Below are 27,658 nucleotides of genomic sequence, written 5' to 3'. Positions count from 1 at the left end.
TGCCATAGAGGTTGCTTTCAGAGCATTTCGTGGTAGGTCTGAAATGCGTCAGAAACAAAGTCAAAGTACATTCTGGTAGGCGGAATCACTATTTCCTGGAAGGATGATTAACGGGCACTCATCTTAATCGAAAAACATGAACACACCCGCCATGATTTCAACACCACCGCATCGCATCGCCACCCGCCCGCCACAGTCAAACGATCCATAATCACCCGGAAAACGTGAAGAAATTTTCACCGGCAACAACAGGCAAAGCCAATGATGCAACCAAACCAACCAGTAAGATGACGTGCGTCAGTCTAGGAAAAAACAGTACATAGTTGTGCTACTCCCATTCGAATGGGGAAATTTACGATGTCGTACCACCACGGAAGTGTAGGGATCGCGCAGGAAAAATCTAACTGTTATGCAGTGTTTTTTCCCTCTGCCAAATACTTGCGAACACCGCTGATCCAATTCCTCTCCCCTTTGATTGGGCACATTGAAGATCAATTGGATACAAGCTGACCGAACCGCAACGCAGTCCACCCCCAACCCACCACCGAGAACACATGTTTCTGGCGGGCGTTTTTTTTTTTTTCTGGGAGGTCTATTTTCCGTGTTTTCATCGACACCGCCCGACGAATCCAAATCCGAACGGGACGAACGGACAAACGCACAAACACATCTCTACGGCGGCGCGCAGAGGTTCCGACGACGACGACGACGCCGAACAACAATCGGGTCACTGTCATTCATCACACTCCAATTATCGGGGCCTGACAACCGATAACAACACACAAACGGCGGCACATACAAATAGGCAGGCAAGCAGAGAGAGACATTTGCCGTGGGTCAGTACCACACCGACGGCCGCATTGATGTTGGGGCGGCATTGCATTGTGGTTGGCTGAATGGTGGGTAAGGAATGGTATAGGACTGGGTTTAGCATTCTCCGATCAAAGAAGAGCAAAAACGGAACATCGTATCGATATAAATCGACCGACTATGGGATGTGTGCATTGTGGTCGAGAATGGAATTCTAAAGGATGAAATGACATGATTTAAATAAAAATTATTTACTTCCCGTGTAACATTTTAGGTTCCTTGCTCAAGAACATATACGTTCCATGAAACCCAATCATAGCACCATTCACAAACATCCGATTCTCCTATTTACCACTCACCAGAAATATCCAGGTTCACATGATTTTACCTGGTAGATTTAGTGGCCACTCTGGTATTATTCTACTTGTAGGACGAATACCGAGCGATTGAAGGATGGAAGTAGGGTTTCATTAAACATCTGCACAACAAAAACCAAGTAACGTTTCGCTCCTGTAGCCTAGAATCATCAATCATCTGTAACATTCCTAATTTTCCATTTTTTGTTCTAGGTACTAGATACTTGTGTCTTGCATAGTGGGTTGAGGAAAAATGCTCAAAACAAAATGTATGTCCATTCTGGCGAAACTAGCTTTATAAAGCCAACCACGTCCTTGGATGATAAGATCCTGAGAAGGGCTTGCTGAGAACTTTGAACCTACGTTGGGTGAGTGCACTGCAATAGCAGAGGATGTGTTCTGATGCTTCACTCTCCTCGTCATAGAAGCGATAATTTGAGATTTGGATTGCTTCAATCTTTTGTAGATGGTATCTGCAGGGACCTAGGCAGGGACAGTGTCCAGTTTACCTAAAGACAGGTGTAGATGTTGAGATCCCTTTTGGTGAGACCTAATAGCCCAAGCAACCAAAAGTTCGGATAAAATAGCATGTTTGGGCTTAATCAGCTATTCGAAGGTATATGAATAGCATTCTATTCAGCTCACTTTTTAAGTAATTAACCGAACTTCAGTTCACAAAAAGTACACTTGTGTCGCTGAAAGGAACGCTATTCAGCTTAAAAATAAACTTCGAAAAAATGAAAAAAAAAAAATGTTTAGTCCTCAAAAGTAATTTATTATTAAGAACCATTAGTTCATGTGGAATCCAAATTGATTAATACCTTGAAATAATGTTTGATGTTTTTTACTTGAGATTTGAACTCGGGATCTCCTCGTTGAAAGTCGGTGCCTAACCACTACTCCATGTATGTGTTGTTATGCACTGTGGGATTTTACTCAATGTGCTGATATCATATAGTAGAGCTCAATCAGGTTCGCGTGTGAACTTTCTCTGAACTTGGAATAGTTTTTGAAGTCGAAAGTTCGAAAGAAGTTCACGTGGAACTTCTTGTGAACTTACGCAGTTTGACATTTTCAGTTTGTTGTGGTTCGCAGTGCAAAGCAATAAATTAAGGCCAGTGTATCGACTTCAAGAAAAGATTATAAGTTTTCAGCTTGGTTTTCAGTGAATACGATTGCGTCGATTACCGGTGCGCTGCAGTGACAAGTGAGACGGGTGTGAAAACATCCAGCAAAGCTGGAAAATTTTTGTGCGCAGCCGAAAAACCCCCGGCGGCATCCTGGGTGGAACAGTTTTCCGCTGCGGGGCAGCCTTTGATCCACACAATACGGATCCTTTGCGTTGATTACAAGTAAGTACGTTCAAATATTATAGTGGAACAAAGTGTACTTGTGGAATTAACACAAGCTGTGGCTGCTGGGCTCGATTTCCGAGTGATTTAATTGAAGGAGAACTTCTCCCCGGCCCCGCTGTCGCCGAAGTTCAAGTGAAGTTCACTTTTGGTACGGTTAATATTTATCCGAACTTTCAGTAGTAAGTTCAAAACAAGTTCGAAACAAGTTCGGAACGGATGATTTCAAGTTGTTAGAATATGTTCAAATGAACTATAAAGGCACACAAAAGTTCAACATGAGTTCGGTTAATATTTGATTGAACTCTGTTTTAAAGTTCAACATAAGTTCTTTTTGAACCTTTTTTCGACTTTAATGTCGTTTTGAAGAGAAGTCAAAAGCTTGTATACATGTACTTCCAAGTTCATAAACAATACAAGAGTAACTTTTTGGAGAATTAAGTTCAACGAAACCTGGAATTGAACCGAACTTGAACTTCTGAGTTCGTTCTTCAAGTGGAATCCGAACTTTTGGTTGCTTGGGAGTTGCTGGGTTTTCTTGGGGTTTATCGTTACGAGCCTTTTGGATTGACTCGTATGGGGAAGTGCATTCCAGTTTGATGTGATTAGACTGACCATATATTTGTTCAGTTCCATTTTAACAGAGCAGTCTGAGATCCCGCAGAAGGACTCAGGGCCAATGAACCTTTCATTAGATCCATTTCCGGCTAGCTCATCAGCAATCACGTTTTCCTCTAGACCCGTATGTCCTGGAAGACTCGATTGCGTATGCATAAGTTTTTCAAAGCCAGGAATTCCTGGAGGCACTCCTAAAAGAATTCACAGAAGAAATCCTGGAGGAATTTCTAGAGAACTACTAGAAAAATTTCTTAAGGATGTTCCCGGAGAAAGGTCTGAAAAGTACCGAAGGAACTCTTCAGAAGAATGCCGGATGAACTCATAAACAAATTTTCGGTGAACACCCCGGAGGAATTCTCTTGTAAAAATTCTTGAAATAACTCCAGAAGAATCCTGAGGTACACCTAAGTGATTTCCTGGGGATTTTCCTGGAGAAAGTGTCAGAGGAAACCCTAAAGGAAACTCATGGAGAAACTCTTGAAGAAATCCCAGAAGAAGTCTGGAAAGAATTTATAGAGGAAGTCCGGAGAATCTCTCAAAGGAATTCCCGAAGAAACTCCTAAAGAAGATTCCAGGTAGGACCCCAGAAGAAAATTCTTAAAAGAACTCCTAAAGGAATTTCTGGATGCACTGAAAGAATTCTCGAAACTGGTAGCGAAATTTCTGGAGAAGGTATTTGAGGAGCTTCTGAAGGAAATCCGGAGGAACTACGGAAATAATTACCAGGAAAACCTCCGGAAACAATTCTTGGAAGTTCTTCCGCTGGAAGTAAAAAAAAAACTGCTTCAGGCAACTCTCAAACAGGCATCCCCGAAGCAGGCTTGATAGAAACTGAAAGAAGACATTTACTTTTGTGAAGATACATTGTCTTCTTTCAAATGTTGTGAAGACTTTTGAATACATTTGCAAGTTGAGAATATATTTATGTTTTGTCAATCACGCAGCTTAATTCTGTAATAAAAACGAAATGATATACTGTAAATATGATGGGGATGCCAGTGAGATTTGGTTTGGTATATATTGTAATAAAAAACATGAAAACTTTGAAGAGTACTACTAGCGACTAATGTAAGACTTTTACAGAAACCACAAAATTACAGAATGTATTTCGATTTTATTTTTCAGTAATTCTAAAAAGACAAAATTTACAGGAACCAACTTTTGTGAAATATTTGACAAGGTTTCTTCTAAAAATTTCACTTTTTTCGAAAATTCCTACCAAGATTTCTTTACAATTTATATCAAGAAGTATATCAAGAATTTTATTAAGAACTCCTCGCAAATTTATCCGAAGATTTGTCCAAGAATATCCAAGATTTCTCCTGATAGCTCTACGACATTTCTGGAATTTCTTAGAGAACATTTTTAGTAATTCCTTAAAAAAATCTTGAGGAATTCTTCTCCAATACTTTCGGGAATTTTCCAAATATTCTTTTGAGGGTTGTTCCAGAACTTTTTTAAAAGATTCCCCTGAAATTCTACTGAGAATATTTTCAGAAACCGTTGCTGAAACAAATGCCGATAATATGTCTTCATCAGGGCGCAAAATTTTCGAGCAGACGGGTTGAAGTTCACCGTGCGGCAATTTTCATTCACTTGTTTGCATATTCATATTTAGCTGAATGAACTGAATGAAAGTCAATGAATATTTGTAAACATCTAACAAAGTGTTAAATTGCTGATAAAATATTAACGTTACGATAACATTTAACGGCGCTTTACACAGATCTTTTCCCATTTGATTGTTGTGGAGTGTTTTTGGAAGGAATCGTAGTCATAAACGTAGGTAATTATGAAGATGCTTCTCGATCGGCTTCATATTCAATGACTACGAATTGACTGACTGTGTGAAGAGGGAGAGCGAAAATGAATTTGTTTGTTTTGAATATTCAGTGCAGAATCATTCAAATTCGTGCTGTTTTCAGTCAATGACTATGAACATTTTGCACCCTGGTCTTCAGTAACTCAATTAAAAATGTGTATTAAGAGTTTTTCCACAAATTTCTCCACAAATTTCTCAAGAAATTTCTCCAAGGATCTGGATGAATCCTAGCTACTTTCAAAAATGATGCATAAATATCAGACAATATCTACACATTTTCTTTCAAAGATTTGTCCTTCAGAAAGAATCCTCCTGAAAGTTCAGTGAGCGTTTGCTCATGGTTTCCCCTAAAAAGTCTTTGAAGACTTTTCCAATCCTTCAGAAATGTGTGGTCATCCTTCATCGTTTTTTTTTTTTGAGATTCCTCTAAAAATTTCTCTTTCAGAAGTTTATCCGAGAATTTCTGTAGAAGTAAAAATACTGCGAAGCTTTTTGTATAAATTCTCCCGAGATTGTTTTTTAAACATTCCTCTTGAAGTTTCTGCGAGGATTCCTTCAAATCTTTGTGAGAATTCCTCTACAAATATCCCATAAGTTATTTATTTTTAAATCTTCTTCACACAGGCCATACATTTATCGGATGAATTATCGAAAATTTCCATCCGTGAAGTGTTGACGTCTTTGAAAGAGATCTTTATTTTATAAAAAAAAACAACTTTCTCGAAGAAACCAACTCTCTATAGTGTCTCGGTTAAGAGTTAGACGCTGGCACCACCCTTTCTAATATTATAACAAAGGATCAAATATCCCGAAAACACCAAAACATATTTCTTAAAATTTTTGACAATATGCAGTATTGATGTGTATTTGCTGAAAATTTTAGATTACGATTTTCAGCGCTTTGTGGGGTATTGTAATTTGAATATTACACGTTTTTTCGACTTTTCAATGTTCTCTTCAATTTTTAATATTAATATTCCACCAACTTCTGTCCGAAAGTTATTGTTTGACACATCTGGACAAGAAAATGTTTTAAATTCACATAGTTACTCGTAAAATTTTCAAAATAAGCTTAAAAATACTAATTTTTGACTATTTGAAATTATTTTTAAAATAACTCTGAAACTGTAGGATGTGGACGAATTGTTTATTTTGTCAAAATCAACAACTTTGTCGAAAACGCAAGGTCTCTAGGATGTAAAACAAAATAGTTAACTTTGTCTAAGACACCATGTACAGGAAATGCATCGTTTCAGAGTAAATAATTTTGTCCCGCTAGATTGCGATAATGGCCCTTAGTGCAATGTTTACTTTTGTCTATTGACTTCCAAGATTTCAAAAACAATCCTGCAGAAGTACTTCAATATATACCTCCAAAAAGGGCATTGACCAATCCAAAAGCCTCTGTGGTAGTGGTTTGTGTTCAAATTTCTCGTGTATAAAAACTGTAAGAACTTTGTAAACATGTTTTGTTCTCCCGTATATGGATAGGCTTGCATTAGGTTTCGTGAGACATTTTTTGGACAACTCAATAAGCAAATCTCCAAATTCACATTCGGAAGTAGGTCACAAACTCCTGTACAATGTTCACAGTTCTGTCCGAAAGATTTCATTCAAGAAGCTTTTCATGTTTTCCTTCATGTTTTATTTTCTTGCAATTCTGCTAAAAATACTCTGAAAGAGTTTATTATAAAAAACTTGAGTTTTTATGTCACTAATTGCAAGGATAATCTCTAGGAATCAACTTATAAACTCATCCAAGAATTCTACTAAAAGTTATACAGAAAACAAGAGTTCTTCCAAGTAATCCATCATAAATTGTTAGAACTGATGCACATGTTTCCATACATTTTTATACGTAACTAGCTGTCCCGGCAAACGTCGTTCTGCCTGCCTACAGTGTTTTGTGACATGCAGCTCTGTAGAAAAATACCCCGCAAAATGGAATTTCAAACTTTCTTGTTTTCGGTGCGTTCCCGGTAGATTTTCACAATTATTTTTTTCGTACGAACACGTCGGAGCCCTGCACCAATGAAACACTGAAAGAATTACGTACACTCCCGTTCAAAAGTTTGGGGTCACCCCCTCAAAAACATGTCATTTTTTTAGGCCCATATCTCCGCCAATTTGCGTCCGATTTCAAAACCCTAGGTTTCATTCAAAAGATAATAAGTCAAAGAAACTTTGAACATAATTTAAAAGAAACTTTTTCAAAAAATTTTGTATGTAAACTTAACCCAAAGTTGCCAAATTTTCTTAAAAATGAATATAAACTTACGGCAGTTTCGCTGGAAGTTGGGTCGACCAAATTTTAAGATGAGAGCGGTAATATGACCCATTTTCTATTAGCTTTCATCTGCTTTTTACAGAACTTAGCTAAAAAATCTAGAAAAAAAGTTATTAAGTAAATTAATCCTTGATGTCATCGACCAAAAGTTTGGGGTCACCCCTCAATATGATGTATCGGCCAAAAGTTTGGGGTCACTTTCGTAAAACATGAAAAAGTGATTTGGTGATATCTTCGTCATCTATAGTTCAATTTTAATTCTTGCAGTTCCACGTATCAATAATAAACAAAACTATATTGTAATTGATTTGATCCAGAATTAATATAATGCTCTCAGTCCAAGATTAGACGAAGAAAAAGCTACCCAGGTAACCACTAAGCATTTGAATAAGCCGTGTATCAGCCCGTATTACGCATTTAAACTGCTTGCTGCCCTACATAAGCAGTTCGAATGCATAGCTGCCTTGAGTCAGCATAAGCTGTGCTGCTCAAAAGCTTTCGGCTGTTAATTAGCATTTCAACTGCTTGAAGTGGTTTCACTTGGGAGCATACAGAATGCTTTTCAACTGCTCTTTAAATGCTAGGAGCAAAAAGGTTGGGAGATATGTTACGCATTTGGCAACACATTTTGTCTCTCTCTTACAGAGCCTATGCTTCTGTTTACAAATTTGTGCATCTTATTTGTTTCTTCATTTTCCCCTACTCATCCAAAAGCACCAAAGAAAACATTACTGCAGCTGGATTGGATTGGGAACTTGTCCATCAAAAAATCACCAGTTATTTATCATTTCGTCGGAAAATATGTGCCGAATAGGTGGATGCTTTGGTGGATCATAGGATTGTTTGAAAGAGGGAAGAAACAATCATATTCCACAGATATTTAAAAGAAGGGAGCATTACGTCTACCACAATAAAATATCTCAATGAAAACAAGTTTTGGATGTTGAATCTGAAGTTGTTATCGAATCATTCTTTATATTGGCGATTAAATCAACGCACGCCACCGGGACAGCTTTAGCATCGTGGATCAGGAGCAACAGAATCCGAAGCAGATATGATGATTCAATATCCGGATCGTAAGTTCAAACCTACATCACTACAAAAACCAGCAAAAAAGTACCACCTAGCACCGGCTGGAATATGGAAGGACGATGAAGCGGGGAAGCAGGCTGAGAGAACGAGAAGCAGACGTCAATCTATTTTTGTTTTTTTTTTGCTCGACGAGGCGTTACGCTTCTTTGACATTTCGTCACGACGTTCCTGAAGGGATAGCACTAAGACAGCCCGTTATTTTGCCAAAACCTGCTGTGAGGTAGCACTATAGGCGCATATACGGCTAATTAGCATTAAACGCCTTGCCGTAAAGGCTACTATAATGCTGAAGGAATGCTATTTTAAATGCTTACTGGTTACTTGGGTAGATATAACATGTTCAGTTATGGATTTTCAGTTTCTTGAATTTTCATTATTTTTTTTGTTTTGTACAACTACCATACTAGGGTACTGAGTCACTTGGGCAGTGGCTTCTATTTTGGGTACTTTTCCACTATAACTCAGTAAATTTTGAAACAATTGACTTAAAATTTTGTACACAGCTAAATATTTCTTCACTGCGTTCCAAAAATTATGTCAATTGGTTCAAAATTACTGAGCTGTAGCGGAAAAGTGCCATAGAAGCACTTCCCAAGTGGCTCGACACCCTACCAAGTTCTCAGCTAATATGTAATAACAGATATATCTATATCTACGACTTGTTATTGTGATACTTTCATTTCATCGGGGTTGCAATTGCATTCAACCAAAAAAAGATCTCTTCCGCTCTTTCAGAAACCGACTTAAACTTACACGTGTCCACAAAACTTTTACCCAAACAAATCCATCAACTTGTTCGCTTTTGACCACTGTACGACTTTCCCATCCAACACTATTGTGACCACCCAAGTTTTGCGTCGGTAGATATGTATCATCGGAAGTATCAGCAGCAGCAACAACAGTAGCAACAACACATCTTCGCCGGCTGGTTGGTAGGTGGAACCCCTTTTCTTCGGTCTTTCGTCCTGTTTCGTCTGTCACCCAGTACCACACAATTTCTGGTTCACATTCCGATGGGGCGGCGCGGCGGGCGGACGGGGGCGGACATAACCGGGTGACCGGTATATGTGCGCAATATTTGTTTTCATCCCGCTAATCCCGCTCTCGCACGCAGTTCCACTACATATAGTACTGCGGGCACAACACAGTAACTAAACCAAAGCAAATCGTCGTCCGCCGGTTTCGTGATCGTTTTGAAGGGGTAGAGAGAAAAAAAAATCGCACAAATTCGCACAACTGCCAATAGCTAAATTTACGCCGAAAATTTCTTCCTGCCTCGTTCGGATTCACTCTCGTACCCCAGTTCTTCTAACGACGACGACTATGACTAGACGACGACAACGACGACGCTAGGCCACAACCGGTAGACTCCCACACACAGGCCCCTCCCGGTTTCACACTAGAGTGGCTCCGATATGTTGGTCTCATCTGGAATTTATACTTATTCTTTTCTGGAAAATAGGGTTTCAGTGGTTGATAGGATGCTTTGGGAATTTGAGCTATTTTGGTGCAAAGGAAGTGCCACCGCCAACAGATAACAGTTTGTACCGAGAAGCTTAAGGCAAATGTACGGGGAAGAGTGTTTAATTTTACAGTTTTAACTAGAATTAACTAACTGAATATCAGGTCCACTCAAGATGCACATTATCCTCCATTTGGAACATTTGTGCCGTCGTCTTACTTCTCTCCAGATAACCAGACACTCTTCCCGGGAAGGGAATTTCCCGGGAAAATGTCCTTCATGGAAAATTACAAGCAGTTTTAAGATTACTTGGAGAAAGGACCACTTTGCCCCAATCCACCTAAAGTGGAAACAACGAGGTGTGTGTTGATCTGCGGTTCACAGGAGTTTCCTCTAGTGGACCGAGTAACTGTAGATGGTAAGTGCAAGAAAATGCTTCTTGTTTAAGATGAATGTGTAGTGCGGCAACGTCAAAGAGCACTTTGAGCGTTGTCGTGGGAGTTGAAGAGAACGAGCATCCTTTGGAGATGGCCTAATTTTGATTGGACCATTCTCACTTTACACTTTTGGCTTCATACAAGACATCCATAGGCCAATATTGACCGAGCAACAGTTGTGTAAATCCGTTTGATATACCTACTTGGGTTTTGGATCCCAAGTTTCATCAAAGGCGCGCCGTTATTGCCCGAAGGCCATACAAGCTTTCTTGATCCCTGGCCAAGTTCGCAGGGGATGACGGTATTAAAGTGAAGGAGTTTCATTTTGATTATTGTAATGTAGTGTTCTTTAGTGAAACATATCACCTTTTTAACACTTTAATGCGCCTCCAACGGTTCATCACGAACCGGCGGCTGCAGATGGAGTATGGCTGATCATATGCATCAGACATGCTCGATAAACATGGAGGATCCGCCAGGGCTCATTAGAGTCTATTCCCAAGCAATAGTTCTAAGTCGGTTGGATTTAAGAAGGTTTTGATGATCGTTACAAATCCTAATAAAAGTATTGTAGGATTTGTGACAGGTTTTGGAACCTTTTACAGCCAGCTGACTTCAAAATGTTGTTTGGGCTCTATTTCCCACGTTTCTCGGTTGATTTTGATTAGTAATTCATTAATATCATAGTCGCTTTTTCGAATTTTTAGAATGTTAGTTGGTCATATTTTCTTTAAATAAAGCAATTAAAATCGACCGAAGAATTAATAGTGGGAAGGAGATTTGCAGCACTTAATTGTGCTGATAGATTCGAAGCTAAAGTGCGAACACTTAAACGCATTGTTGACGTCAATGCGTCCGACGTGACATTTTGTACAAAAACTGACTGCTTTTTATTAACTGAACAACGTTACTTGTGTATGGCTAGATTGACATTTCTAGGCTACGCTTGAGAAAATGACATGGTTTATCTAGGTAGGACCGATAGGACAATTGAACGAATTTGAACATTTTTCATAGTATTTGTAGGGGGACAAATACATAATAGTTGACAAGCAATCTTTATTATTTTAAAATTTTATTGCAATCAACTGACCAACTTGACGTATTATTGTTTATCTCTTAAATGGCATTTTGACACCAACAGAAAAATATCAGAAGTTCAGTTGCATGTTTCTGTGGGTTTTGGACCGATGACAATTTAAGGACACAAGAGATGAACACAGAGAAGTAGAAAACGATTAGCGAAATCAAGAAAACAATTTGACACAGGATCGACTATATTTTAACATACAGGGTTTGATTGATTCGATGAAAAAAAAACAAACATACGACAACTGACTTAACGAGAAGAAAAACATATTGAACCATACCACAAAATCGAACAAGACGACAAACACAAACCGTGTGACCATAACACTACATAGGCAAATCCTGACTGACTGACCAATTGAAAACTTTCCAACCTTCTACCGTAACTTTCTGAGTCAGTAGGCAACAGTGTCTTAATGGATATCATTTTCCACGTACGGCTGGCAAACTGCTTCTGAAAGATTACGTACTCTTTTCTATCTTCGGGTCTAGTGTAGAGGTTTCAACTCTATTCAGAGTGCAGCTAGAAACCTAGCAAAAAAAAAAAGCCATACAAGCTTTCTTGATTCTGAACTCTATATGAGGTGTTCAGGAGGGCTTGGAATCAAGAATAACTCCAACGTACTTAAACTTGTTCAGTCACACTGATTTCAGAATCAGACGCCAAGGTTGAACGCCATTACGATTTGGCCTTTCCATAAAAAGAACAATAGATGTTTTACTCGCATTTACCGAAAGGCCATATTGACGACACCACCTCTTAACTACCTAAACTGCGCCTGGCGACGTGTCCGAAAGGCTGCTGATGCACATATCAACTAACAATGCTAGGTGGTAAGTAATCGACAAAACCACAACTAGGAAATTGCTGTTATTGAGATGCCTCAATGGCGTATCTGCTACGAGATTCCACATAAGTGGTGACAGATGACTCCCTCTTGGGGGCATCTACAAACACTCAATCGCTGCTTGATGTAATGTCGAAAGCAGATGTCAGTTTTAGAGCATTTGGTAGGTCCAATTGGTAATCTATATATCTCTTTATTGTGCACTCAACAGATTCTATACACTCTTAGAAAAAATCATGTAAATTTAAGTTCACTTAGATGCACATAAAAGGAGCGGCTCGTTTGACACAAATTGACGTCTTTTATCACAAATAAAGTAGAGCTAGCAATCGCTAGAGCCGAAGCGAGAGCATATGTTTTATAAGTAAAATATTGAACTGGATTCAAACTCTGTTCCGCTGATTGAGAGGCACGTACTTTACCTCTCTGCTGAATCATCGAGTTGCGAGACAAACGATAAATGTAAAACTGTTTCTACCTATCTGGTCAGATAGGTTTGTCGACATCTTGTGCAACCAACTCGAACTTACATGATGGATGTAAAATTGAGTCAAATTTGCCATTCAGTCATGAAATGTTTACGTACGATGATGGTTTACGCCACGTGTAAAATACTAATTTTTTAAGAGTGTAGTTATGATTCTCCGAGCCAAGGTCATATATAAGAACATCAGGTCATCTGAAGCTGTAATAACCACACAATCGGGGAAGAATGTACAGAGAAAACATTCCAGAACTCTCTAATCAGAGGAAGTTTAATCGCCGCGAAGCTCATTCGCTCGGAAATCCGTAAATTTTTCTAAGATTTTGTTCAACCGACAGACTTCATTTAAACTGGAAACTTTTATACAAAGGTTTTTTCCAGCCGGATCGTTCAGAGAGTTTTCTGGTAGGCCTTGCGAGCTGTCCTGAAAGCCTCCGATCCAGCCAAACGTCGTCTGTTCCGTTCCAACTCTCAGATCAGAATTCAACCAAGGGGTTCCTCTTGTGGTCTTTACAGATCGTAGAGGGCAAGCTTCTTCAAAAGCATCCATTATGAAAAACGTTGCACTATCAACGACATCATCTAAATCACTTGGAGTGTCAAATGGTGAGAATGCATGAAATTTGGCCGCAACCAAATCCTCAAAGAGATCCCAGTTGGTTGACTGGGGATTCCTGAAATGCAAAGTCTGCGAAGTAACATTCAAGTGTTTAAAAAAAAAGGTGTAACGATGGTCAGATAAAGATTCTTCATCTGACACATGCCAATTGGTCAGCTCGTGACAAATTCTACTAGAGTTAAGCGTTTTGTCTAACACTTCCTCTCCTGCAGATACCATGAAGGTTGAGCGGCTACCTATGTTAAGTAATCCAAAATCTGTACTACTTGAGTTCTTTATCAAACTGGAGCCTCTCAAGTTAATATCTTAGCTGCCCAGACGATATGGTGAGCATTAACATTGCTGCCAATAATTATCCGATGGGCTTTTGAAGTACAGTATGCGATGACTTGTTCAAAAGCATCCGTAGGGGATGGTTTATCATGCGGTGAATAAACCGAGTCATAGACGTATTTCCTGTTGAAGTTTTTAACAGATACTTCGATTGTGATATCACTTTAATCTCTAGTAGTTAGTTCAGCGATGAGCAATTATTGCGTTGCTGACAAGCACACATACTCGAGGCATGACACATGATTTGCCATTTCATTTTTACTGAAAGTAGCAAACATCGGGTTTACAAGGATTCCTAGATAGAATTTCGCCTTCCAATAGTAAGGTTCTTGGACTAAGGCCAATTGGGCTGTACCGTTTTACAAAGATTGATGGTTGCTGTTTTTTTAAGCCGTAGATTTATCTGAGCTATCCTTACCGTAGCCACTACCCAAACTAGGCAAGATTAAACCCTTTACAATTACAACACAACAAAAACAGCAGATATGAAACCAGAACGATATCGATTAAAAACGCCAAAGACGAGGGTACACAGAGTATACTATGTTATTCGCATAATGCATAACCACATAGGCAAAAATTTAAACTAATCAAGAACACCTACATAACTCCACCCTGTTTCACCCTCAAGTTTAAGAATGTGCAAATATTTGGCAAAATTTGACAAATTTATTTGTCATGCGCGTACTGACCAAATAAATTTGCAATAACATTGTTGTGCAACTTTGTCACAGCGAATGTTTTGTCATGTTTGCAACTCCAATCAGTACTAGAGTGGCAAACATGTGCAAATGTGAGTTTGTCAATTGTTTGTCATACGTGTACTGACCATTGACAAATAATATCACCTAACTATCGAACTGTTACCACTGTAACAAGCGTGGTCCGAAGTACTATTCTTGGCCAGTTGAAACCACCGCTACCGACACTATACAGCTATCTAGGCTGATTGAGAAAAGAAGTTTAAATATTGATGATAATCTTCATATGGGCTCGTAGAGCCAAAAATGGATAACTTTTTAAATTTTATTGGAATCTTTTTCAAAACCTCGCATTTTGTCTTGCCCCGGTTTACCTTACCTTAAAACATTATTGAGAGGGATAGCTCTTCTAGATGTTTTTGACATCATACATAAATTACGTGATGAACACATTTGTCACAACTTTTGAAACAGCCAAAATTTTTTTACAAATTATTACATTTCTGCGCCTTTGGTGCCTAACCTTATCCTAACCTCTTAGGGGCAATTTCTTCACCTCGGCTTAACCGGTAAGCCAGGCTTACCCATACAGTTAAACCTGGCTTAACGCTTAAGCTAGGGTGAAGAAATCGCCCCTTAGACCTATCTCGTTTCAAATTTCTGAAAACTTTCCAAAGATGCCTCCAGGAACTCCGCCCGTCAGAGCTGCTGGGATTGTTCCAGGAATTTATGCTGAGATTTATTGAACTGTTGTGGCTATCTCAGTCTAAAAGAGTTGAAATGGCTAGTTTGGCATAGCCCGACGTTTTGGTCCCTTGCTTTTATTATTTTATGCTATAGTTTTCGTGCTTGGAGTTCCTGCCGGAAGCCCTCCAGGTATTTTTACTAAATTTCCTCTAGGGATTTCTCCAGAGGTTTTTGCAAGAAAGTTTATCATGAATTCCTCTTGGAATTCCTCCAAAAATTTCTATTGAAACCCCATTCAGAAATTCGTGGTGAGATTCCTCCAGGAATTTCGGCTTCGAATCTTCCAAAAACATTTGCTGCTGTTCCTTCAGAAATTTCTCCGGGACTTCCTCCATGAATTCTTCCGGAGATTTCTATAAGACTCCTTTCTGGTATTTTCCTGGGAATTTTTAGGCACTCCTTATGAGTGCCTTCATAATTTTTTCTTGGGAACTCCTGCTGTGATTTCTCCTGAAATTACTGGCAGGTATTCCTGTAGGAATTTTTTTCAGTAATTTCTAAAGAAACTTCTCTTGGGATGTATACACAAATTTCTGTAGGGATTTCTCTTAGGAATACTCTGTGCAAATATCCAGCAATTTATCAAGGGATTTTTCTTATGGATTCTTACAGGAACTCCTGCTGGGATTCTTTCAGAAATTCTACCGGGGATTTACGCAGAGATTTCTCTGGGGTTCCCTCTTCAAGGGATTTCCTTAAGAAATCTCTAAGGATGCTTTCTGTTATTTCTCCAGGAAATACTCAAACAAACCTGCCAATATTCCATCCGGGGATTTCGCCAGAGTTTTTCCATAGATTTCCCTATAATGATTTCCTTTTTGGATTCCGTGGAGATTCCTCTATAATTCCTCCAGGATTTCTTCTAGATATTCGTACAAAAATGTCTTGTCGTATTGCTTCAGGGATTTTTTTTTGTCGTTGTTTTGTTCATTTGTTCAGGAATTTCATCGAAAATCTAAACTTGATTTTTTTTCAGAGATTTGAATTGAAATTTCTCCAATGATTCTCGAAGTAATAACTCCAGGGATTTATCCTGGAATTCTTTTAGGGATGCCTCTAGGGATTTCTTCAGTGAAATTACTCAAGAGATGAATCAGGGAATTCCTCTAGAGGGTTTTACAGAACTTACGTACGGGATTCGTTCAGGAACTTCTGTAGAGGATCGTCCTGTAGTACCTCGGTTACTTTCTTCAGGAATTCTTCCAGGGATTCTTCCAGAAATTCCAACTAAAATTACACCAACGATTTCCTCAGTAATTCCTCTCAAGATTTTTAAAAGTCTCTAAAGGGATTTTCCCACAGAGATTTCTTCCAAGATTTTTTCATGGGTTCCTCTATGAACTTCTCCAGGAATTTCATTAAGAATTGTGCTTACTGTTGTGATAATCATGCTTTTCCGTTACTGAAGTAACTGCATCCAAACACATAATTGTCACAGACACACAGTCGGAAATGTGTTTAGCTTTGAACACTTTGGAAATGGAAACGAAACCAATTCGGATAGTATGTGAAGCTAGGTGTTATGATACAAGCTTTAATTGCTGTAAGTTGCGAAAGGACTGTGCCGACGGAACTTTTTGATTCCATTATTTTCTAGAATTCTTCTATGAGATGGTCATTTGGCCTTTGGACTAAAGAAGACCAGATTAGATCTCTCCTAATGAGAATGTTGTATTTACCTTTTGATTCAGCCTCTAGTGCTTATGCTTTGACGAATTCGCGAATTTCGACTATCACTTGTAGTTTTTCACAGTATCAGCTATCCAGCAGTGGATAACTGACACTGAGGAGACAACAGGTGGTAGTCGAAATATGCATATCTGTCAATGGATTGGCATTAGGGAGCGGAATTAAAAAGTTCAAAGCTGATTATACTCAATTAAAGACGGTATTCTACTTGGCGGGTTTGAAAAGACGGTAAAAGATAAATTTGAGCGTCTCTAGCCGAACAAATAAACTTCTCCTCTTCATAAGTCGTTTCTTATAACTTAATAGATTCTTCATTTTACAAACGAGAGAATCCACCATCTGCTACACGATCAATTACAAGAAGATGATGTACACTACTTCCATATATTTAGACAGTTTATCCCATACTCTTGGCAGTACCACATCCATTTTATCAAAATCAGTTCACATTTCCATAAGCTCATATTGACCACAAACCCTTCCTATTTCAGGAAGTAAAGTTCAAAATTCCAGCATCTCACACTTCTCGCATAATCTTGGGCCACTCTATTCTTCACTCGTCGTCGTCGTCGTCGTCGTCGTGGCCGTCGTCGGACTATGGTGAGGTCGACCAACCAATTTATCAGCAGCAAACAGCACCAGGACCACACATGTACGCCGAGGTACCGTATTTGGGCGATAATATCTTCGCCAGCTTTACTTTTCTTTTTTCGATGATTTAATCTCGCTCTTCGTTGCTCTTCGCCGCGTTGCGCGCGGTTCTTATCGCTCGGTCGGGCGGGACCCAAGCACAACACACGAAATCCACGCTAAAAGGCCATACACAATTGATTAATCAACCGACGGGACTCGGTCACACCACTTGTCTTCCACCGCACTCGCAGAATTCACCGATTTTTTTTGCTTCTTCTAGCGCAATCCACCAGGGACCAAATTCATCAATAATTCTCTTCTCCGTCAACAGAAAAAAAAGCACCAAAACACACAGATTCCACGCGGGGTGGGCAGGTCCAACAAGTGGCCGCCGGCCGCTCCACTCTCACTCGGGGAGATCTCGCTCACCAGAACCACAGAACTTTGTGTGTCCGAAATCCAGTGCAGCACCTGTCGTTGCCGAACTCTCGCTACTCCCCACAAAATCCCCACGCGCTCTTCGCACTAAAACACACCGCTTCAGATATAAAACCTCCGGAAGCTGAAACCGTAAACCGTCGCGCGACAAACTTCTCGATCCTCAAAATCACAGAATCCGACTTCTAATCCTATTTGAAACCGATTCGTCCCCGCGTAGGAGAGAGGTAGGACAAACTTCGAAACCGTTCAGTACTACAGTGTATAGTTGAATAGAAATAGCCGAAACCGGCACCGCCAGCCACCCGCGTGTAGCTGCAGCTACTCATGAACTAAGACGACTGACGGATGGACTACCGATTTCGTACAACACCCAAGAGTTGTGCCGCGCGCGATGATGGTGGAAGAGGCTCTAGAGCTCTACTCTACCTACTTCTACAACAACAGCAGCCGTTCGACTTCGTTCGACTACCGACGACCGAGACCGCACACACCGCCACGCCGGATCGAGTTGCCGAGTTGCCACGCCGAGACTGGCCTATCGTGCGTCTCCACCGAACCAAACACGACCCCTACGATGGCTGGGCTGTTTGGGACTCTCACCCGGTACGACGACGACGATGACGACGGCAACGACGGGGTTCTCTTTTCTCGAAACGAAGTTCGATTTGGAGCAGTGGTGTAGCTAGGGGATGAAGCAGGTTACACATCGGTATGAATTATGATTTTTTTTTATAATTGATGCCCGAGCAGAAGGGCATACCTTACAAATACCATGCGAAGAGCAACATGTGTTCTAATACCTAAAATTGTTATTGCAGCGATATTGTACGAAATGTTATGAGACCATCACAACAACAGTTGGAGGTATTTGAGCAGAGTTTGGTATTGATGTAGTATTTGCTAGTTTAGCAGTGAAAATAACCGAAGAACAAGATTTGCTATTACATCATGAAGTCATCGAACATATGAAACATTTAATAACAAGAAATGTTATGAGTTTGTTATTCAATAACTTTGGAATAACAAATACAGCAATTCAAATTTTAGGTATGTATTTATTATTGAAATAACAAGACTTATTATTTTCTAGGTGTTATTTATACAAAATTATGGTATGTATTCGTTTTTGTTATTTTGCCTGTTATTACCACCTAATGAAGGGCATATCAAGGTATGGTAGTATTGAGGAGAAATACCTTGATATGTTATTCACTTGTTATTTTCTTCTACTCGGGTGGTGTTTCAATGTTCAAAGATGTTTCTCAATATCCTACGGATATTTTGCATACATACATATTTCATAATTGATGGTGGATAGAAAAAAAAATATATAAGGTCATATAGCCACCGCTGTGGAGGCGTCAGCATTCAGCATGACCATGCTGAGGGTGACAAGTTCGATTCCCGGTCGGTCCAGGAGCTTTTCGTAATGGAAATTTACTTGACTTCCTTGGATATAGAGAATCTTCGTGCCCATGCAAAATAATCATTGGCAGAGAAAGCTCCCAGTTAAAAACTGTGGTGTGCTCATAGCACACTAAGCTGCGAAGTAGGCTTTGTTTCACTTACCCAAGAAAAATAAGAAGAATATTTGTGCAACGGCGTCTGTTAACTTTATGCAGTATTGTAGAGATTGCTGTCGAATGCAATGGTTGAGTCTAGTGCATTCAATGCACCCTCACATTTACCCTACTAAGTAGCTCCTGCCATATCCCTTTCGTGACGAACCAGCGCCAGCTCCGTTTCGAAAGGGATATAGGCTTTCATAAGAGGATTTTCATTATAATAGTTCACAATATCAACAATTACATGATAAATATTACTAAACCTGCTGTTGCTTGCTAAGATTTAAATGGTGTTGAATGGGCAAATGGTACATACCTGAAAGAAAGAGAAAACACAGGGGATTAGGAAGTGATTTAATCAATGAAACAATTAAAGATGGGTTCAGAGCAGTCATGGTAACATTTAATTCGTTTACTCAAGGTTTCCAAATTGCTAGCGCCCTCTATGTTGATGCTGGTACGCCTCCATGGAAATTACTTCAATATGGCGCCGCGTTGAGAATTATACCAAGGAACTCCTCTATGAATATGTTTTACATATTTATCGTGGAAAGGCCATTTTCATAACAGTTCAGCAATAATTCTTCTAAAGATTCTTCCAAGAATTAGAATGTATTCCTTCCCATGTACAGGGGATACTCAAAATAACTGGGACAGGTAAAATTTTCACTTTTCAAAAAATGTTCAACTCGCTGTAACTGGCATCAAATAAGTTCATCAACTAGTTGTGTATCAGTGGTCAAAATTTGGAAAAGATCGGGCCATTCTACACGAAGTTATAAAGGTTCTAGAAAAAGGTATAATTATCCGATAGCCAACTTTGAGCTGTTATATCTCCGGATTCAATGAACCGAATGTAATGAAATTTTGATCATTTATGACTAATATAATAAACTTTAAAAAACAGTTTACTTAATTTGAAATTATTAAAAAGAAAAAAAGTTATGGCGATTTAATTTATTCTATGTTTTTTTTAGTAAATTTATCTATTTTTCATATGCATCCCATTACTTTTTCAATTTAATGCCGGCTATTTGGTTGCTTTCCTTTGAAACATAAATATATTCAAGTCAAATGGAGGGAATTTAAATAAACTATAATTACTATCTCGAATTTTGAAACGATGATGAAGTTTTGGATAAATTGGTGTTATATTAGAAAAATAATCCAATCGTAATAATTTTCTTTCTTGTAAAGAATTTTAAGTTTTTAATAGCTCATTATACAAGCCATAAATTATCGAAATTTCATTGCATTCGGTTCGTTGAATCCGGAGATGTAACAGCTCAAAATTGGCTATCGGATAAGTATACCTTTTTCTAGAACCTTTATAACTTCGTGTAGAATGGCCCGATCTTTTCCAAATTTTGACCACTGATACACAACTAGTTGATGAACTTACAGTAAAAAGTAAGAATATTTGATGCCCTTTTCGAAAAGTTACAGCGAGTTGAACATTTTTTGAAAAGTGAAAATTTTACCTGTCCCAGTTATTTTGAGTATCCCCTGTACTTCTTTAGAATTTTCGTCACGACTACTTTCTAGTGCATTGCCAGAAATTCCTGTGGGATTCTTTCAGGATTAATCCAATTATTTCCGGATTTTTTGTAAAAAGATTTTCTCGCAGGATGTAGAACGATTTCTGCAGAATTTCTTGGGATTCATCCAGCTATTTTTTCAGGAATTCCTCCTTTAATTCCTTGAAATTAGTGCACGGGTTTCGAATTCGAGGAATCTTTAAGAAATTCTTTCAAGGATTGCTACAGAAGTTCTTGTACGTTTATTGCTTTGTTATTCTTTTAACATTTCCGGAAGACTTCCTTCAGGCACACTGTCAGATTTAGTCCTGTAGTTTTCCTTTAGGATGTCTCCTGGAATTCTTCTAGAAAGTTCACAAGAAAATCTTCTAGCAATTACTCTAGAATTTCTACAAGGGTTTCTTCAAAAGTTGGAATTCCAGATGATTTATTCTTTAAGAAATTCCTTCAGATGTTCCCTTAAGGTTTTTCTATAAAAATTCAGAAATCTATCTACTAACTTTTTCAGACATTACTGTTGGGATTTCTCCACAAGTTCCTTCACATGTTACTCCATATATTCAGGGGATCTCTCAGTCATTCATTTAGAAATTTATATAAAAAAAACCTCAAGTTCCTCCAGGTGTTCCTGTAGCGATTACGTAGAAACATGCAGACCTTTTTTAAGAGATTTTCAAAGAAATTTTTCCGGGTTTATCAAGGAATTTTTGAAGATATTTTTTCAAGAATACCTGTAGAGTGTAAAACCTCCTTATAGTTCTAATGTCAAACAAGTTTTCAAAAATACAAATAATCAGAAATTATTTTAGTGGTTCTCTAAGAAATTCATCCTGTTTTTTTTTGTTTTTGTAAGATTTCCTCCAAACATTTCTCCAGTACTTCAGGGATGTTTGTGCACTAATGGCTTTAGAAGTTGTATAGGAAGAATCCCTTCAGAGATATCTCTAAGAGAACTTCAAAGAACCTTTACGGATTTCTTCAAGAATCCCTTCAGACATTTGTCAAGCAATGTTTTCTTGGAATTACTTCGAGACTTAAACCAGAAGCTTCTCATGTTTTCAACTTTGAGTTACGGAGGTATCTTAAGCATTTTCTTCAGGTTTTTACTCAGGCATTCATCCAGGAATGCCTAAAGTCCTCACTGATGATATCTCCAAAAGATAACGTCAGAGAATGCTCCAGGAAATTTGTCCGAGAATCCCTACAGACAATTTTTAAGAATTCTTCCAGTATTTTGTGTGAAAATTCTGGGAAAAGTCTGAAAAAATACCTGAATATCTGAAACAATGCCTGCACAAATCTACAAAATAATCCCAGGAGATATTTGTGAAAGAACCGCAGGAGTAAAAAAATGTAGAAATTTCTTCAGTAGTTCCTGAAAGAAATTCTCAAGTATTTATGGATGAATTTCCAAAAGAGTACCTGTAATACTTTTTAAGAAATTTAAGAAAATGTTTTTTTTTTTTGGAAAAAATCCATGGACTAGTCCATGGATAAACTTTTGAAGAAATTCCTAGCTGGAATTCCTGAAGGAATCCCCACAATTCCACAAACGTCTTTGGAGGAATAACTGAAAAAGTCCCTGAGGAATTTTTGAAGGAACTACTGGAAGAAAGCAGTATAGAATTTTGGGAAGAATTTCTGATGCAATCCCTGTAGCCGGGGCCCGTGGCGTTGTAGTCACACATTCACTTCATAAGTGGATGGTCATGGGTTCGATCCCAGCTCCGGCACTTGAAACTTTTCGTCAGTTGCTCTTCCCCCCGAGAGCGGCTGACACCTGCCCCTCTTCTGAGCAACAGCTCTAACGCACCCAGAAACTTGGATATCGGCTAACGGCCTCATAATGGACCCTCAATCGGACTGGAAAAGGAACAAGAGCCACCCATCAACATCCTCGTGCTCATCATTCTACCATGGACAGGATAGAAAAGTAACAGCAGCGCTGGTTGCCCAGTTCGATACAGTAGAATACATTTAGGCGCTGTACAAACTCTAATTGCAGCTGCCAATTGGATTCGCTCACGTAGTGCCCTAGTGGTCAAAAGAGCTGAAAATTAAGTTAAGAAGTTAAAGAATAAAAAAAATCCCTGTTGAAAACTCTGAAGTAAGTCTTACAGTAATTCCAGAAGATTTTTTGAACGAATCCCTAGTTACTTTTTTCGAAAATATTCTCAGGCGAATTTCAGAAGGAGCCCACGGAATTTAACCTAAAGAAATATTTGAAGAAATTTAGAAGAAGCGAGAAAATATAGAAAAAAGCCTTGAATTTTTTTTTTTTTTTTAAGAAACCGATTAGTGAAAATGAACTAACTAGGGAACTTATTAATGCGCTACGCCATCCAGAGAGTAAATTGAAGAAAAATACTCTTCAAAAGTGATTCGGGTGAAAATCTTTCACGAGTTTAGTGAATATTACGTCAACTTGAATCTGAGGAAGAAGACAAGCCGTGTAAAGTGAAGCATTTTACGTTCCTAGAGAATGGGCCGCGAGTGGATTCGAGCTGCGGAAATGAAATGAAAACAGTACGTGGTCCAGTGGCCGTCGCGAGCGTGGCGTATTCAAGTGCAAGGAACGCGAATCGTTCCCGGCCAGAACACAGATTTATTACGCAGACGACGAGAACCTTTAGTTGCTTTAGTTTAGTTTAGTGTTTTCGGAACCAGAAATCCAACTGATATTCCCGACTCTGTTTGGATAAGAAGCCCTGTGGGGGAAAAACTTAGTGAGGAAAAGCATGCTGTATGGGCAGTAGTGACGCCGTGCGCTACTGTACTTAACCCTCTAATACCCAAATTTTTGATTTTGATCTAAATATCATTTTTCGTCATCTAAAATCGATTTAAACATGTTTTGGAAGATGATTCTTTTTTTTTCTCGATTTCGTGAATTTCAGTTTTTGATTTTTCTAATTTTTATTTTTAAACATCCCCACACTTTTGTATTTTTCCTGGAAGCTAATTTGGGGCACGGACTTTTTGAGATGAAAACATTTTGAGATTTTATGATTATTGTTGAAATATTATTATTTTAATTTTTTTTTCACAGAAAATTTTATTTTCCGTGTAATTTTAAGGAAAATAATTTTAGAGTCTATTCGATTCCCTTAAACTATTAAACAATGATAGAATGATTTGGGAAAAATTTGAAATATGTTAATAGTAGCGATTCAATACATAATAAACAATGACTTCTAAAAGGTGACTAGAACATCAATTTTTCAATGATTTTTAAAAAATGTAAAAACGCTTTAAAATACACCAAAAATCATTTTTAAATATACAGAACAGTCCTAAATATCAGCCAAAAATATATAAAAAAAAAAGATTTTCCACGAAACAAAAATTACAAAAATGCTCAAACTATACCCCGTCTAAAGGCGGGATTGGGTATTAGAGGGTTAAGATATTAGTGAAAAGCTTGGAATTTTCTGGAGGACGATGTTGCATCAACGGCGAATTTCCACGGAGTTTTCCGGCGAATTGGTGAGATCGTTTCAGGGTACATATTGTTTTCTTTTATTTCCTCTTTTTTCGCGGCGACGTTCATAAACCATTGAGTAACTTGTTTTTGTTACGTCACAGCTCCTTAACTCCTAGAAATCAGTCTTTTGTTTCATTTCAGAGAGCGAGCAAAGGCGCTTAAAACTAGACACAAGGGCCAGGACACGGACCAAATACCTGTGTTCCACCCAGGATTTCAAGGACTATGGAGTGACATTAAGCTTCTAAGCAACGTCACCCCCACCGATTTTGGTTGGTACGAGATGTCCCCGCCTTTATGGTTTTATTGTAGAATTGAAAACGCTGCACAGTAGGTCTGGCCGCTTTAATGATTGTATTGCAATTTAGATGTACTGCAAGTATTAATAATGACAAGAAAAATGGTAGAAGTAGTCGATTCTATCATTTTCCAGGATTCTTTCAATGAATGGCTGTGGATGTGTAGACTAGACTAGAGTAGACTAGAAAACTTGTCTAATAAAACCGATGAAGGAGTTTCTGAAAAAAGTCTTGGTATATTTTAAATCGAATTAAGCGCAGTAACTTAAAAAGACAATTCACACCGTCTTCAGCCAGAGGCTGCACAGACTGAACACATTACTTACCCAGTGGCTCAGTGATGAATTTTTCGTTTGACGAAAAGTTTCCACCGACTGGAGCGGGAATCGAACCCACACTCCGAGGCTTACGATACGCCTAGACGACTGCCGCCGCTAACCTTTGCAAAGAAATGATAAAAGATTTCCTTACTTTCCTTTTGTTTATTTGTTTATTTTATGCTTCATCTGACTGTGAGTCTTAATGAAGCCTGATAGGGAAAAGTCTATTAGAGATCGTTTAGCTATCTCTGATAGGCATAAAAAACCTTTATCTTGCATCTTGCATCACGTTTCGAAAAGCTCACTGACGCAGTGTACGCTTTGGGTAAAAAAAAGACCCTAATACCAAAGGAAGGTTAAAGGAATCCTTGATCAAACTCATAGAGGAATCACATAGAGAATTTTTGGAGGAATCTGCAGGAAAAAATCTTTTGGGGTTTTAAAGATATTTTAAAGAAACCTCGGAACCTCGGGTGCTGAGGGCCATGCGGGGCGAAAATCGTCTCTCTCCGCTGTAAAAAGCATCCGGCGCACCAGGACCAGGATTATGTTAGTGCTGAAGAAGGAGGAGGCCAAGAAGGGCACCTCCTACAAACCACTGGCGCATGAGGTACTGGGCGAGTGTGTGCAGTTGAGAGCGGATGCGAGTCTCGCATCCACTGCCCGGTTAGTGTCTACGAGCCGCCAGAGGCGTGCTTCAAGTGCTTCGAGCAAGGACACAAGTCGTGAGCGTGAAAAGGAGCAAACTTTGCAGAAAGTGCGGAGTGAAAGGTCACATCGGTGTGCTTAGCTTTGCCCGATGTTTAGGCTCATTTGTTGCCTTAGAGCTAGGAGAAGGATGCAAAGAGCTCGCACTGCTAAGGGTAGAATGGAGCGAAATAAGGCGTGCAGGGCGGCTGAACTGGCAGCGAAAGAAGAGATTAAGGCGCGTAAGCGAACGTGCTACAGGAATCTCTGCCAGGCAGCCAACACGGCCCCCAGGAGTGATACCTACAGGATAGGTATACATGGCCTAAACAAAGGGCGCTTCAGCACTCCCAAAATGCTCGTTATTCCCACGCCATGACATAAGACCATAGGGTCGCAATTTCTTACCACAAAACCCCTCCAAACTAATCGCAAAAGCAAGATCGCTGAAGCGGAACAAGGCTCCGGGTCCGGATGGTATTCCAACAGTAGCCAAAACGGCGGCCATCGAAGCTAGCCCTGACATGTTCAGAAGGACTATGCAGATGTGCCTGGATAAAGGTGAATTTCCGAAGAAATGGGAAAGGCAAAGACTGATTCTACTGCCCAAACTGTTGGAGAGGACCATTCTATCGAGACGATCTATACCGAGAAACCAAATGACTCTGGGCTCTGGAATGGTCGATCATTGTTGGACGCTGTTATAGCTGTAACTAAAATGGCCGACCAAAAAAGTGAACGTTAAATCCACTATTGCGCGGTCGTCACGCTGGACGTGAAGAACGCATTCAACACCGTCAGCTGGACCGCCATCAAGTGTGCCATACACCACTTAGGAGTCCCGAACAGCCTATGCCGGTTACTGGAGAACTACTTCCAGAATAGGGTGCTTATCTGTGACACCGAGGTAATGAAAGGAGCTACAACATCTCTGCGGGGGTACCTCAGGGTTCCATCCTGGAACCGATACTAGGAAACGTAGCGTATGATGGCGTATTGACGCTCACACTTCCACCGGGCGTTTAGCTGGTTGGCTTGCAGTTAAAGAAACAAAAAATATTGCCCTATTGAAAAAAAAAACATAGCTCTAAATTGTGACGTGGTGGAGCATATCTTAGTTCGGATTCAGATTCAGCGGCAAGAAAAAAAAAAGGTTGCGCTGTGTTATACATTACTATTTACAAGAGCTATACTGCCGTAAATCGCATATGATTCCCATGTTTGCTGGATTTCTTATGCATATGGTACAGATACGCGGTTCACGGCAGTATCACACTTAGATGAGCTCGGCTAATTTTCATTCTTTTGCCGAGATCCGCACAGCTGAGTGCTCGGCAACCTTAATTCAACTGAAATATCGGCAAACAATCAACTTTATTCACTGCAGCACCTATGGGTGCCGCTGGTATCAAACTTCAAACGTCAAATGTTTAGCCGAGATTCAGCAAATGAACTTTAACCGAGATTTGCCCAGCCGATCTCAGAATTCTGTGTTAAGTGTGTAGATCAGTTTTCCTCAAGGTCACCCACTCCCCCATCAGTTTCAAAACCCTGGCTACGTCCTCGGCTTAGCGAGTGGCACATGGTCGGACGGGGTAGCAGAGTGCGGCAACATCTTGATGCTACTTTGTATTCAACGATGATGATGATGGGTGCTGCTGGTGCTCCAATATTAGCGAAACGGTCGTCGGACGGTCGCCGTTTTCGGCTTCTTGTGCGCGATTTGATTGACGAGCGAACGCCACGCTGCTGCCGCCGCCCGCCGGTATCAGCAGCAATCGGTGAGAGAACACCCGAACAAGAATCGGGCGGGAGATTTTTTGGGAGAATGAGTGTCGCCAGCTAGAGCCATTGTGTGGGGAGGAACCATTCGCGCGAGATGGTTGATTTACTTTCTGGCCACCGCCAGCTGGTGCGAGGGGGTGGACTTGCGGGAGGTGCAGCA

At 39.5% G+C, this 27,658-nt stretch overlaps 1 protein-coding gene across 2 annotated transcripts in view; it reads right to left on the bottom strand.

Moving 5' to 3' along the window:
- LOC109413956 (basic helix-loop-helix ARNT-like protein 1) overlaps positions 1–27,658 on the bottom strand; it is a 347,751-nt gene that overhangs the window by 189,997 nt on the left and 130,096 nt on the right. Inside the window, exon 1 of one of the 2 annotated variants that reach the window (XM_019687686.3) lies at positions 17,447–18,334. The exons of the other annotated variant lie outside the window; for it this stretch is intronic. The gene's annotated coding sequence lies outside the window, so the exon portion shown is untranslated. Of the gene's footprint in view, positions 1–17,446; positions 18,335–27,658 lie in introns of those variants that run through there. 2 annotated transcript variants of the gene reach the window in all.

This window comes from Aedes albopictus, chromosome 2 (assembly GCF_035046485.1).
Source record: "Aedes albopictus strain Foshan chromosome 2, AalbF5, whole genome shotgun sequence".
Taxonomy (NCBI): Eukaryota; Metazoa; Arthropoda; class Insecta; order Diptera; family Culicidae; genus Aedes; species Aedes albopictus.
Note: the sequence above shows the minus strand (reverse complement) of the source record. Positions and strands in the feature narration are given on the sequence as shown.